At 40.5% G+C, this 12,148-nt stretch overlaps 1 protein-coding gene across 9 annotated transcripts in view; it reads left to right on the top strand.

Moving 5' to 3' along the window:
* The window catches only part of ELAVL4 (ELAV like RNA binding protein 4), a 154,735-nt gene that overhangs the window by 90,045 nt on the left and 52,542 nt on the right, over positions 1-12,148 (top strand). The window lies entirely within an intron of this gene.

Here is a 12,148-nt window from a genome sequence, read left to right as displayed (position 1 = left end):
TATTTCCTTTATATCCCTGGCATTTAACATAATGGCTTTTGGCTCATGGAAGGAACTCATTAATGTTAAGGAAGTTAGCTTGGCTTTTGTTTCTTTATACTGCTTTTCTTCTTTTAAAAGTTAACTTCAGTTGTGGGAGGGGCTATTCAAATGAAACACTATATTATCATTAGTAAATTGTGACTTATAACTTGCTTTAAAATATGCCTGTAACTAAAGAAGTTTAGGTTGCACTGATTTGACAACAGCTGATTCTGAATATCTGTTAGTCTTTCACTCTTTTAAAAGGTAAATTTCTGGGATAAAAAGAATATATCAAGAGTTGGAAGAGTTTGCAAGCAAATTTACTTTGTGTCTGTGATTTCAAAGGAGATGGTTACCCTACTCAACTCTTTTCAGTAACCTTAGTGTATCATAATTTGGATGTGTCATATCTAAATTATTAGGGACATATTAAATTAGTCCTAAAAGGGTCTTATCTGAGAATTATATATTATGCAGTTTGAATTTTATTATAAAGGTAATAATTTTGAACTTTACCATGTGTTTTTAAAAGGCTTATTATTTCTCAATTTTTAAAATGCCAGTTTGACTCTTGCCCAATTAGTACGAATTAGTGAGATTTCAAGAGCGTGTTTTGATAAAGACAAAAGATTGTTTGTGAAGACAGAAATATTAACTTACTTATCCTCTGTTCTAATCCAAAATTTTCTGTTGTTATGAAGCAAATCATAATGCATACAGTAGGAGATTTTAAAAAATAGAACAATGAGGAGATTGAGATGAAGGAAAACTAAGAGAATTTTAAAAATAAGATAAACTCAGGGGTGAGGTTTGTGCTTAAAAAAAAAATCAAGTTTGCAGTGAGGTCCTATGCTCTTTCTTTACACATAGAAGGCTACAGATTTGGCACTCATTTTCCTAGCAATATTACAAAGAGGGGACCCAAAGAATTACAGGATGCAGCATCCATAAAATAAAAGTAAACGCATCACACAGATAATAGAGAATATTAGTGGTTCATTGCCATAATAAAGTTATTTGCCTCAAAGCAGATAGAAATATTCTGATACTTGGTATTTGTGATTTTTTTTTTTTTTTTTTTGCCTCCGCTTTGCTTCTCGTTCATGAGATTTTTATAAATATGTATTAGGAGGGTCTCCGTATGCAGGGAAGAGAGAGAGAAAAACTCAAAAAGCATGGCGTGGAATGCTGCTTGACAGTGTCATACATTCACAAGATGTCCTTGAAGATGGAGCACAGAACAGAGATCAGGGAAATTTTGGCAGCTGCAGTTGGGAAAATAAATGGCTGTTGTGTGATTGGGCAGATCCTGAAAGCAGGCTCCTGCTCAAACCATGTAATTAAGAAAAGTGGGAGCTTTTGTCCAAGAGCAGAATGTTCATAATATCAGAGTTTGTCAGCAGGAGCTTTTAGAACAGATCAGTACTTTTCACTCCCTGATCCAGGGAACAGTTTTCTTATAAATCATCCACTCTCCTTGCTGTCTTCATGAAGGTTGCTGCCAGGCGATAAAGCAGTCTTAGATTGTAACCTCACTAATGTGCAGTGATGTAGGTGAAGGGGAGACCAAATCAGAGACTGTTTCAAGAAATGCGATTTTTATTCATTTGGGCTCCTATGTAGAAACAAGCAGAGTGTGGCCAAGGAGAGATCCTGCAGGACAGCTCTGGGAAGGAGATGGAATCATTTTTTGTTTGTTTGTTTTTATTTTTGTTTTGCTTTGTTTTTTGAATTTTATTTTTTTATACAGCAGGTTCTTATTAGTCATCCATTTTATACACATCAGTGTATACATGTCAATCCCAATCGCCCAATTCATCACACCACCACTACCCCACCCCGCCACTTTCCCCCCCTTGGTGTCCGTACGTTTGTTCTCTATATCTGTGTCTCTATTTCTGCCCTGCAAACCGGTTCATCTGTACCATTTTTCTAGGTTCCACATCTATGCGTTAATATACGATATTTGTTTTTCTCTTTCTGACTTACTTCACTCTGTATGACAGTCTCTAGAGAGATGGAATCATTTTTAATACTGTGGCTCCGAACTGGTTTGAAGGATTTGACATTTTCTTTATTTTTTAAAAATAGCTTCCTTTCAGATTGTAAAAGTGCTATATTTTCATTGTAAAACAAAAAACCAAAAAACTAGGAAGATAGAGATGGAGACAAGTATAACAATCACCTATAATCTTACTATTTATTATTAACATTTTAATTTTTCCCTCCTACTCTGTGCATGTTTATATAATTGACATAGTCAATTTCTTTCTTTTTTTTTTTTTTTTTTGCGGTATGCGGGCCTCTCACCGTTGTGGCCTCTCCCGCCAGGAAGCACAGGCTCCAGACGCGCAGGCCCAGCGGCCACGGCCCACGGGCCCAGCCACCCCACGGCACGTGGGATCCTCCCGGACTGGGGCACGAACCCGCGCCCCCCGCATCGGCAGGCATACCCTCAACCACTGCGCCACCAGGGAAGCCCGACATAGTCAATTTTTTATTTCACCTTTTTTCTACATTGATTACAAACATTTTCTCATGTTATAAAAACCATTATAAACATAATTTTAACAGTTGTGGAATACCATGTCATAAAATAGGTGATAACTTACTTAGTCACCCCCTCTTTTGGGCCCTCAGGTTGTTTCTATTTTTTCACACTTCTGGGTACACTTTTCTTAATATACCTTGTTGTGCATACTTTTGGTCTACAGAATTCTGGATTCTTTTCTGAGCTTCAGAATGGATCATCGGTCCAAGAATATGAACATGAGGTTCCGAAAGGTTGTGCCAATTTATATTTATTTCCACCAATAATGATGAGAGAGAGACTATTTCACTGCCCTTCAAAGCTTGACACTTGCAAACTTTGAATTTCTATCTATGTTCTCTGTAAACATTTTGTCCACAAATAATTCACATCTACACTTCTCCCAGCCCAGGTCTGCATTCTCACCAACCCTGGTTTCCTAGAGTCCAATTTTACTTGCACCCACTTGCTTTCCCAGAGAGTGTCCCTTTTTCTAATGTTTCTTTCTTATACAAAAACAGAAAACGAAGTCAGTGAAGGAGGAAGTTATAAATAAAATTTCAAGTGTGATACAGGAATTTTCAAGTTTAAAACTACCCTATCAGATTGTTGTTCAAGATCTTTTCACTAGTGAACATACAGATATAATATGAGGCTGTGTGAATCGTCCATGGGTCTAATTTATACATCGGCCACTTATACATGCACTGAGGTGCTGAGAACCTTTTTGTTTCTCTCAGTAACTTTGGCTTCAGAATGTCCCCAGATAATCTCTCTCCTTCGAATTAGAAGGGCTGTTGGCATTATACAATTCCTCTTAACAAAGAGAAGGTTGCTCTGTGCAGATTTTTCTAGATACTAACTCCCTCCACTCCCCTCTGCTCTCCTCCTCGTCTCTACCCCAGCTGTGTTAAGAAAACAAGGTTAATTTTCAAAATAAAAAATATTTTAAGTAGATATCTGAAGAATTCAATCTGAGTGTGCACAAAACTTAAATTCAGAGAAGTGACCCAATGCTTTAAATCATGATATAGATACAGAAAAACATGTGGCTTTTTACAGCTGAATCTTGGTGAGTTTGCTCATACTCTGAGCCACTAGCCAGGCATTTTATAAATATACAGTACTTATGTTTACATGAATTGTGCCACTGGCTACTGTTTATGCATTTAATCAGAAGATAAGTCAGATTTAGTCTGTGGAAAGTTTTACAAGTGACTCATTAATGTTCTTTGTATGGAAGATGAAGATAACATATATTCCATCCCAACTGGTTCCCATCCCAACAGGAGCCCATAGCTTAATATTAGGCATTTTGGTTATTTTGTCTACATTAAACATTCAGAGTTTGGGGGCTTAGGGAGTAGAATGGGAAAGGAATTGTTTTCCAGTTGATTTTTTTATTAGAGCTGATATTTTTGCAGGAAGCCTGAGCGCTTGCCCACGAAATTGCATTTATATTAAAATGAAAACATTTGTCTTTTTCAAATATGCCTTTAATGAAGAAATCCTATTGAACGTTTGGGATTGTATTTACTTATTGGCCATTTTGGAAAAGAAGACTGAATAGGGCCGTGGGGGTGGGTGTCGTTTGAAGGTTTCCCTGTCTTTATAATGAACTGGATGATCAAGCCATCCCTCAGCTCTGGAGAGTTTTCTGTAAAAGTCTGTTAAAAACCAAATACTCAGGGGTTGTACCAGGACTGCCCCAGATGGGCACACCAGGAAATCATTTTAGGCCCAAACTGAAGCCCTAAAGAAACACTGTAAGATGTAAAGGAGGCCAGTATTTATTTAGGAGGAGAAATGTATGTGATGTGTCTGGGGAAGAAGATTAAAAACTTGGATTTCTGTGAATTTGAGAATAATGCCTAAAAGACATTAAATTTTGATTATGCTTTTCATTAAATGCTGGCCCTGCTATTTTAAGTATTAATGCCTCTTATTCTCTCCAGCGGTGGCTGATTCTTTTAAAAAGCCCTGACTGTCAGCACTGAGAATACTTTTGCCATGCCTGGTGTTCATCTCCAGTGAAGAAGCTGCTGTTTCAAAGGAGTAATGCCTCAAGTTTACCTCATTGTTACAAACAGTCACTTGTTTAGGACGTAAGCATTTAGACCAGAAGCAGGATTGTCAGTTCAGTGTCAGAATGGCGTATGACTAGGCTATGTGTAATTTCATTTACGTGCTTTTGGTGAGGGGGTGGGGCATTGTTAGACAAAGTCTGAAGGGAATTGCTTAAAAGAAAGGGGTGTATATGATTGATTTTAATTATTTGTTTACCTCCCCTCCTTTCCCATCCTCTCACCTTGAACCCTCTAAGGGCAGGGATCAAATTATTTTTCTTTCCCCAATTCCTCAAACAATGCCTTGGTCTATAATAGCATTCAATAAACTTGCCTTGAATTGAAAACACTTGTTTTAAAGATATGCTGAGAATTTATTACCACATAACTTCCTAGAGTAAATAGGTCTTTCAGGTTATTTGTGCATCTGCCCAAAGGCATTATTAAACTGTCAGCATGTTTTCCTCCGTTGGAATTAAATTTCTTTTTCTAGAGTTTTCTAGTTCCTGTCTAGCAGAATCTACAGAAACTTGGTACAAATGGTTTTGGGGGACCTGAGTGCAGTGTTCAGCCAGATTCCCCTGGTCCAGGGGTCTTTGTGAGTCATCACATATAATTTGGTTGGGGGTGGGTATATATTCCCAAGTTCCCTTTTCCTAGAGTGATCACATCATAGATCTCAGCCCCTCCTCATGGGCCCCATTAATAACGTATCTCCTTCCCAGTTGAATCATAACCAGGAAAATGTTACGTTAAAAAAAAAATTAATCTGAAGGGACTTGAGCAAATTAAAACCTCTTGAAAAGGAGGAGACAGCATGGAGTTTATGAGCTGATGGACAAAACTTTAAAGAAATATCAAATTGGGGGGGGGGGCGTGTAAGGACATTTTTAGTATCTTTCAAGGAGCAAGAAGAGAAGTGAGGAATTATTCCTAAAAATAATATCTGTCTTCAGGAACACAGAGCCTGCTGTGTAATTTTCTAACTTTGGGGATTTGTTTTTCAGGCTTTTGAAAAGTGGGTGAGATGCAGTAGTCTGGGCTGCTCTACCAGAGTCTAACATAGTGCATGTCAGAATTTTATAAGGGTCAAGTGGGAAATGCCTACAAAGAGAATTAGGACTTTTATTTTTGTTCTCATGAATAATTTAAATCTATTTCTTTAATGGTTCGATTCAGTGACTGCCCTTGGTAAACATTATTCTTCATGCTCTTGGGAGCACTTGTTCTATTACATAAGGCTTAGCCTTTATACATAAATTTTCAAAAGTCCTTCCAGCATGGTAAAAGGAAACACCTTTAAATACTCATTAAAATATTTAATAAAATACATATGTGGATCGCAGATGTACACACCTGAAGCAAGTTTGCAATTAGTACATTCCTTTAGCATCTTTCTAGTTTGACATTTAGAGGGTGCTGAAAGTAGAAGGGAGAGTATTTGTTAAAGAAACATCACATTCCTGTGACCTTCTTAGGTTCTTTTCTCTTGATCCTTTTGACTGATGATGGAGTATCGAGGTCACCGCCCCACCCCCCAAGAAAATCAGAAGTTGAGGACAGCTGAGAGTGGTGTGATGGGAGTACAAGGGCCCTGCACTGGGCTCTCAGATGATGGATGTCAGTAGTGAGTTCTACATCGACACAGGTTCCTCTAATATAAAGTTGTAACCTTCTATTTGCCTTGTGAAGTAAATACTGAAAGTGTCAACTAGGTTGAGGTACGTAAATGCAAGACCACACAATTTATTGTCAGAGTGCCATTTCTGTGGAAAATACTGGAGCAAAACCATGGTGGTGTGGCTGACAGGATTGGTGTGAGGGCTATGGTAGGACCCCTGTTGTGCCAGCGTGGGGTCTGGAATAGTGATGTCCTCAGCTGTGAGGAACAGGACCAGCCCTATAACGCTTACCTGACCCCCCCCAAGCCTGAGCACATGAAAGCCTTGTGAAGAGTGGGGGACAGAGGGAGCTGTAAGAGATTCGTGAGCCGATGGAAGAAATATTAAAGGAGGACTTACGTACTTTCTAGAATTTTAGAATGGGTCTCGCTTAATATACTTAAAGGACTTTCTGGCCACAGGATGTGCTTGCTCCCTCCTCTGACATGTGGACCCTTCAGCAATAAATATTTGTCTTAATGAACGAATGAATTCTGAGGGCAAGAAATTACATGAAAAGGGTGATTGGGGAAGGAAGGCAAGTTTTTGCCCTTTGATTATATTGCTACTCTTAGAATCAATTGGGAGATTTCAGTCTGAGACAAAGGATTGGCTTTAGTGTGCCTAAAATGTTATGTGCATATATATTTTTCTGAGGAGAAAGAGCAAAGGCATTCACTGGCTTCTCTACAGGGTCCATGTCAGCCAAAGCTTCAGCCCTACTGCTTGAATGAATGCCTCTTAGAATCTGCATTTGAAATAATATCTAAGTGTATGCCTGGCATATAATAGCAACTCAATAAGTATTCTGTCCTCTTGTTCTATGTAAGATGGAGATGACATTAATAAAATTATTGGCTTGTACTTCACAGGGTTGTTAAGAGGGATCTAGCAAACTATTGGACTTTCAAGGACTTTCATTCATTCAGTAGTTCTTTATGCAGAACCTACCAATTCTCAGGCCCTGTCCTACATGCAGGAGATACTATTATAAACAAAACAGATGTGGTCTCTGTACGATGGAGCTCAGAGTTCAGGCCGCCATTCTTTGTGAACTGTTTAAAGTACTCTACTCAGAAAAGTAAGGAGGTAGACATGTCTCCACACCTATATTCAAGTGCATTTCTGTGATATGGCCACCTTCACACCCTCCCCGAAAAAAAAGTAAAAGTAAACTCTCATCTAAGCGGCCATGTCTGCATTGTCACAAGAACACTCAAGTGACGTAGCCTGCAGGCCTAGGCTTAAGTCCTAGCTCTGTCTCTAACTAGCACTGTGACCTGTGCAAGTCACTTCCCCTTTCTGGTCCTCAGTTTCCTCATTAAAGTTACAGGGTTGGGCTTGGTGGTCCCTAATGTTCTCTGATATCTGTCCTGCATCCACACTGTGAACTCAGTGAGGGCCAACTCCTTGTCTTTGTTGTCTGTGTATCCCCAGGACCTAGCACAGTGCCTGGCACTCCAGGGCTCCATCTCCGTTCATCTAACATTCCCAAATCTAGCCATTGTGGAAATGAACCCTTTTTTAATGCATATAACTGGGCATGTCCAGGAAGTAGTGTAACAGATACCTTGGGCGGACAATAACAAAAGATGTGATTGAACAGTTAATTTAGGACCATTGGGAAGGACCCAGAATTGTGGTGACAGAGATGCCATGAAGGGCAGAGAGGGTTGGCTCTTATTTTCAAGAATATCCTGAGAAAGAAAGAAGCCTGGCACCCAGCCTCTGCTTCTTACCCCCACTGCCTCCGCAGAGATAAACGACCCAGAGTGATGATCCAGCAGCTGCATGCCTGAGGCCTTCCCTCTCGCTTTTGTTGTATATTTTGCAGAAAAAAAAGGGGGGGGAGTGGGAGGGGTGAGGTTAATGCCTTGAGTGTGAGTAATTAGTCATTCAAACCATCAACATTTACAATGACAGGATTTGAGTGCCTACATTATTGTGCACTGCTCTAATAGTTTACCCCTGAAATTTTCTGCCTGTATAATGTTTCTTAAAATATATCACGGGAACATAAAAGATTTAATGCAGTGCTTTGTACAACCATTAGAGTTTGAAGTCAACTGAACCTCCTCAATGCTCTATCCTGGATGCTGACTGTAATTCTGCTCTTAATTGCCATTCAGAGGAGGGAAGGAAGGCAAGTCAGGGGTTTGGAACCTGATCAGCTACGAAGTTGGCTGTGAGACCCACACAGAATCCTTCATTAAAGTCCATATGCACACTTGAGTAACTGATATATTTATTTGCAATGACAGTTGTGCTGTTAGAATATCAAAGGCCTTAGAGTAGGGAAGCAAGCTTTCTGATTTTGCCGAGCCGGCCTCTGAATTTATTGAAGGATATGCTTCCCACTAATAGACATGTTTACCTCTGGTCTGTTTCCCAAGTAGAGATTATAAGTGTCCTCTCTTTAAGATCTATCATGTAACCTTAAAGTGCCACAGTTTCATATTCTTGCATTCAATATATTTACATCTTGGCAACTTTCTTATTTTCCAAGTAATGTTTTAAAATGCTCTTGGTTCACTTGTGTATCAGATTTGATTCTGACACTTTACATTTCTGATTCTTTTTTTAAGCCTGTCTTGCATCCTGGGATGCGTCATTAAGACCAGCAAGGGGTCTTATTACATGATGTATATTAACACATTTGCAAATGTTTCTCAGCTTTGAAGCTGTACGTTTTTATTGAGAAAACTCTGTGTGTGTGCATATGTGTATTTTCCTCAGTTCCTTCTGAGTCCACAAAAGGATAACTGTGTAGTGTGTGTGCAGAGCGAAGAGAGCTCCATCTCCACGAGACGAGAAATGACTTGACCTAATTTATAGGTTTGTTTGGTTAAGGTACCTCAGTACCGAACATTGTATCTCATGATTCCTTGTCAGAGGTTTGGGCCCAGTTCGGGTTGTCGGATGTCCAGATGGGGCTCAGCTCCAGGAGTCAACATAAATTAGGAAATCCACATAGGATGTAAGGAGATCCAGAAAGCTGATTGGGGAACTGAAATTTCTTTGCTGCAGACTTGATACTTCTTAGGCCTTTCTGGAGCAGGGAGACCCATGAGATGTTCACAGAGACAAGTGCTGGCTTTCGCCACGTGTGTCTGTGAGTCAAGCATCCAGTGAACAAACGCCGAACACGGCTGTCAGGTAACAGCCTGCTTAGGTATGACTTATATTCTTCTTATGCCATCATTAACACCCACAAAGCTGCCTCGCTGCAGAATATTTTCTAGGTGTTTGTGCAAGAGCCGAGCCGTGAGAAGGGTAACCTAAGAAAGTGGAGCAGCGAAGGTGTTATGTAGATTGTGGGACTGGCTTTTTTGCCACTAAATCAAAATGTAGTAGTTGGGCAGCTCTGTGGTTCTGCCACCCGAGCCTCCTGAATTGGATAAATCCTGTTTTGATTTTTTTTTTGCGGTACGCGGGCCTCTCACTGTTGTGGCCCCTCCCGTTGCGGAGCACAGGCTCCGGACGTGCAGGCTCAGCGGCCATGGCTCACGGACCCAGCCACTCCGCGGCATGTGGGATCCTCCCGGACCGGGGCACGAACCCGTGTCCCCCGCATCGGCAGGCGGACTCAACCACTGCGCCACCAGGGAAGCCCATAAATTCGGTTTTTTAAGCTCCTTATTGAGTTGGCAGTGCTTCTTGTGTTTGTTGCCTGGACACCTGACTCAGTGAAGCAGTGAGACGACACAGCAAACGGAGGCACTGCACAGACCCAGGAGGCCGACGGCTTGGCAGAGCAGAAACCTGCCTCACAGCCAGCAGTTTCAGTGATGCTCCGTAACAGCATCTCCATTAGCGTGACCCCTCCCCTGGGCACATCGCCCTCATTCTTTCCTGGGCCCTTGCCTCAAGGGCAGAGCAGCTGAATAGGATTTACTGGGTGCATTTTCTATCAGTGCTGAGGAGAGCTTGATTTACGATTCCTCTCAGGAACCCTTTGCTTTCTCCTTGCGGTTTGGACCAACCTAACGCAATCCCACCGTTGACCTGAAGCCAAGAAAGTTGTGATGATTTAAGTGGAGCCACTTAAGTTACCTACATGATGGCAAAGAATCTTAGAAGCTTCCCACCTTCCTCAATCTGCCTTATTTCCATGACTCCTCTTGAGGCTTCTTTTTTTTTTTCTTTTGGCTTCATATCCCATTTGTGACTATCAGAAGAAGAAACGATGACGGTAATGCTCACCTATGTAGGGCATGATAAGGAATAATACTTATGATGCTTCTAGCCACTTTATGCTCTAGGCAACTTATACATATAAATAACCTTGCACAGTAGGCTTTATTCCAGGTTACAAAGAGGAAACTGAGGCTTAAGAGTATTGAAATAACCTGCCTGAGATCACAGAGCTAATAAGTAATAGAACTAGAATTTTAAGTCAGCTCTTTCCTTGGCTAAAAACTCATTCCCTTTTTACTACCACTATGTTTCAGATGAGTAAATAAGCAAAAAACAGAACAAAACAAAAGCAAAAAACGGTCTCTGAAGGTTGGTGAGGATGAACAGCAACTAGAACTTTCGTACACTGCTGGTGGGAGTGTCAACTGGTACATCTACTTAGGAAAACTATTGACAGTATGTACTAAAGCAGAATACACCCTATGACCCAAAAAATAGACTTCCAGGAATATTCCCAACAGAAATGTGTGTGTGTGTGTGTGTGTGTGTGTGTGTGTGTGTGTATACACCAAAAGACATGTATATAATGCCCATAGCAGCATTATCTACAATAGTTAAAAACTAGAAACAACCCAAATGTTCATCAAAGTAGAAGAGATAAATAAAACGTGATATTTTCATACAATGGAATTCTCTACAGCAAGTGGAGAAGAGCAGCCTACCACTACACCTCACAACATGGATGACACCCAGACATAATGTGTGAAAAGACATAAAAGAGTATGTATTGTGTGATTCCATGTATGTAAAATTCAAAAACAGATAAAACAAATCTATGGATTAGAAGTCAAGAGTAGTGGTTACCTTTGGGGGTGGTATGAATAACAGGGGTGAGGACACAAGAAAGGCTTCTGGAATGCTGGTCATGTTCTGTATTGTGATCTGAAAGGTGGTTACTTAGGTGTGAGTGGTGTTTACTTTGTAAACATTCTTTGATTTGTACCCTTAAGATTTGTACATTTTGCTACATGTATATTAGATAAACATGCTTATCTCCCCCAAATTCTCTGAGCAGCCAAATGGTAGTAATGGAAGCTACTAGTAATCAGGTATCTGCTAAGCTTTGGTTTCCTTGTCTATAAAATGTAGGGGATATTAGAATATGGCTCACTGCTTTCTGGTGGGGAGTCAGTGAGAGAAGTCACATCAGGTGATTGGCAGAATGACTTCAATAAATATCAATGGTTGTGGTTATGTTCCCACAACTATTCAGGCACTTTACGTACCTCCTGTCACCAGATCCTTCTTACCACCTTGCAAGGCAGGTGGCATTGTTCTCCTCTTTCAAATGAGGAAAACTAAGGCTCCCAGAATTTGAATCCCTAACCCAAGGTCACACAACTAGAGAATGGCAGAGCGTGATTCCATTTCCAAGGAGGTGATGGTCAATTTCACCTAAGACAGAAACCACACCATGAAGGATGAATAAGGGATGGTGCTAGGATAGAATGGAAAAGTGGGACTGATGAGCTGCATTTGGGGCCAGGAAAACTGGGTGCAGGCCCAGACTCTGCCCCACTTTCCTGTGATGACAGAGAAGTCGCTGGATGTCTCTGGAATTCATCTCAAACATGAGAGTTTTGAACTGAATTTTATTCCCTGAAGTGCCTTCTGGCTCTGTAGTTTTGTGATTCTCCATGTTTGTCATTCTATATACAAGGCATCTTTAG

The sequence above is a fragment of the Monodon monoceros genome, unplaced genomic scaffold (genome assembly GCF_005190385.1).
Source record: "Monodon monoceros isolate NGI ecotype Baffin Bay Population unplaced genomic scaffold, NGI_Narwhal_1 Super_Scaffold_18, whole genome shotgun sequence".
NCBI classification, from domain to species: Eukaryota; Metazoa; Chordata; class Mammalia; order Artiodactyla; family Monodontidae; genus Monodon; species Monodon monoceros.
The sequence above is the reverse complement of the archived record's forward strand: the minus strand, read 5'-3'. Positions and strand labels throughout refer to the sequence as shown.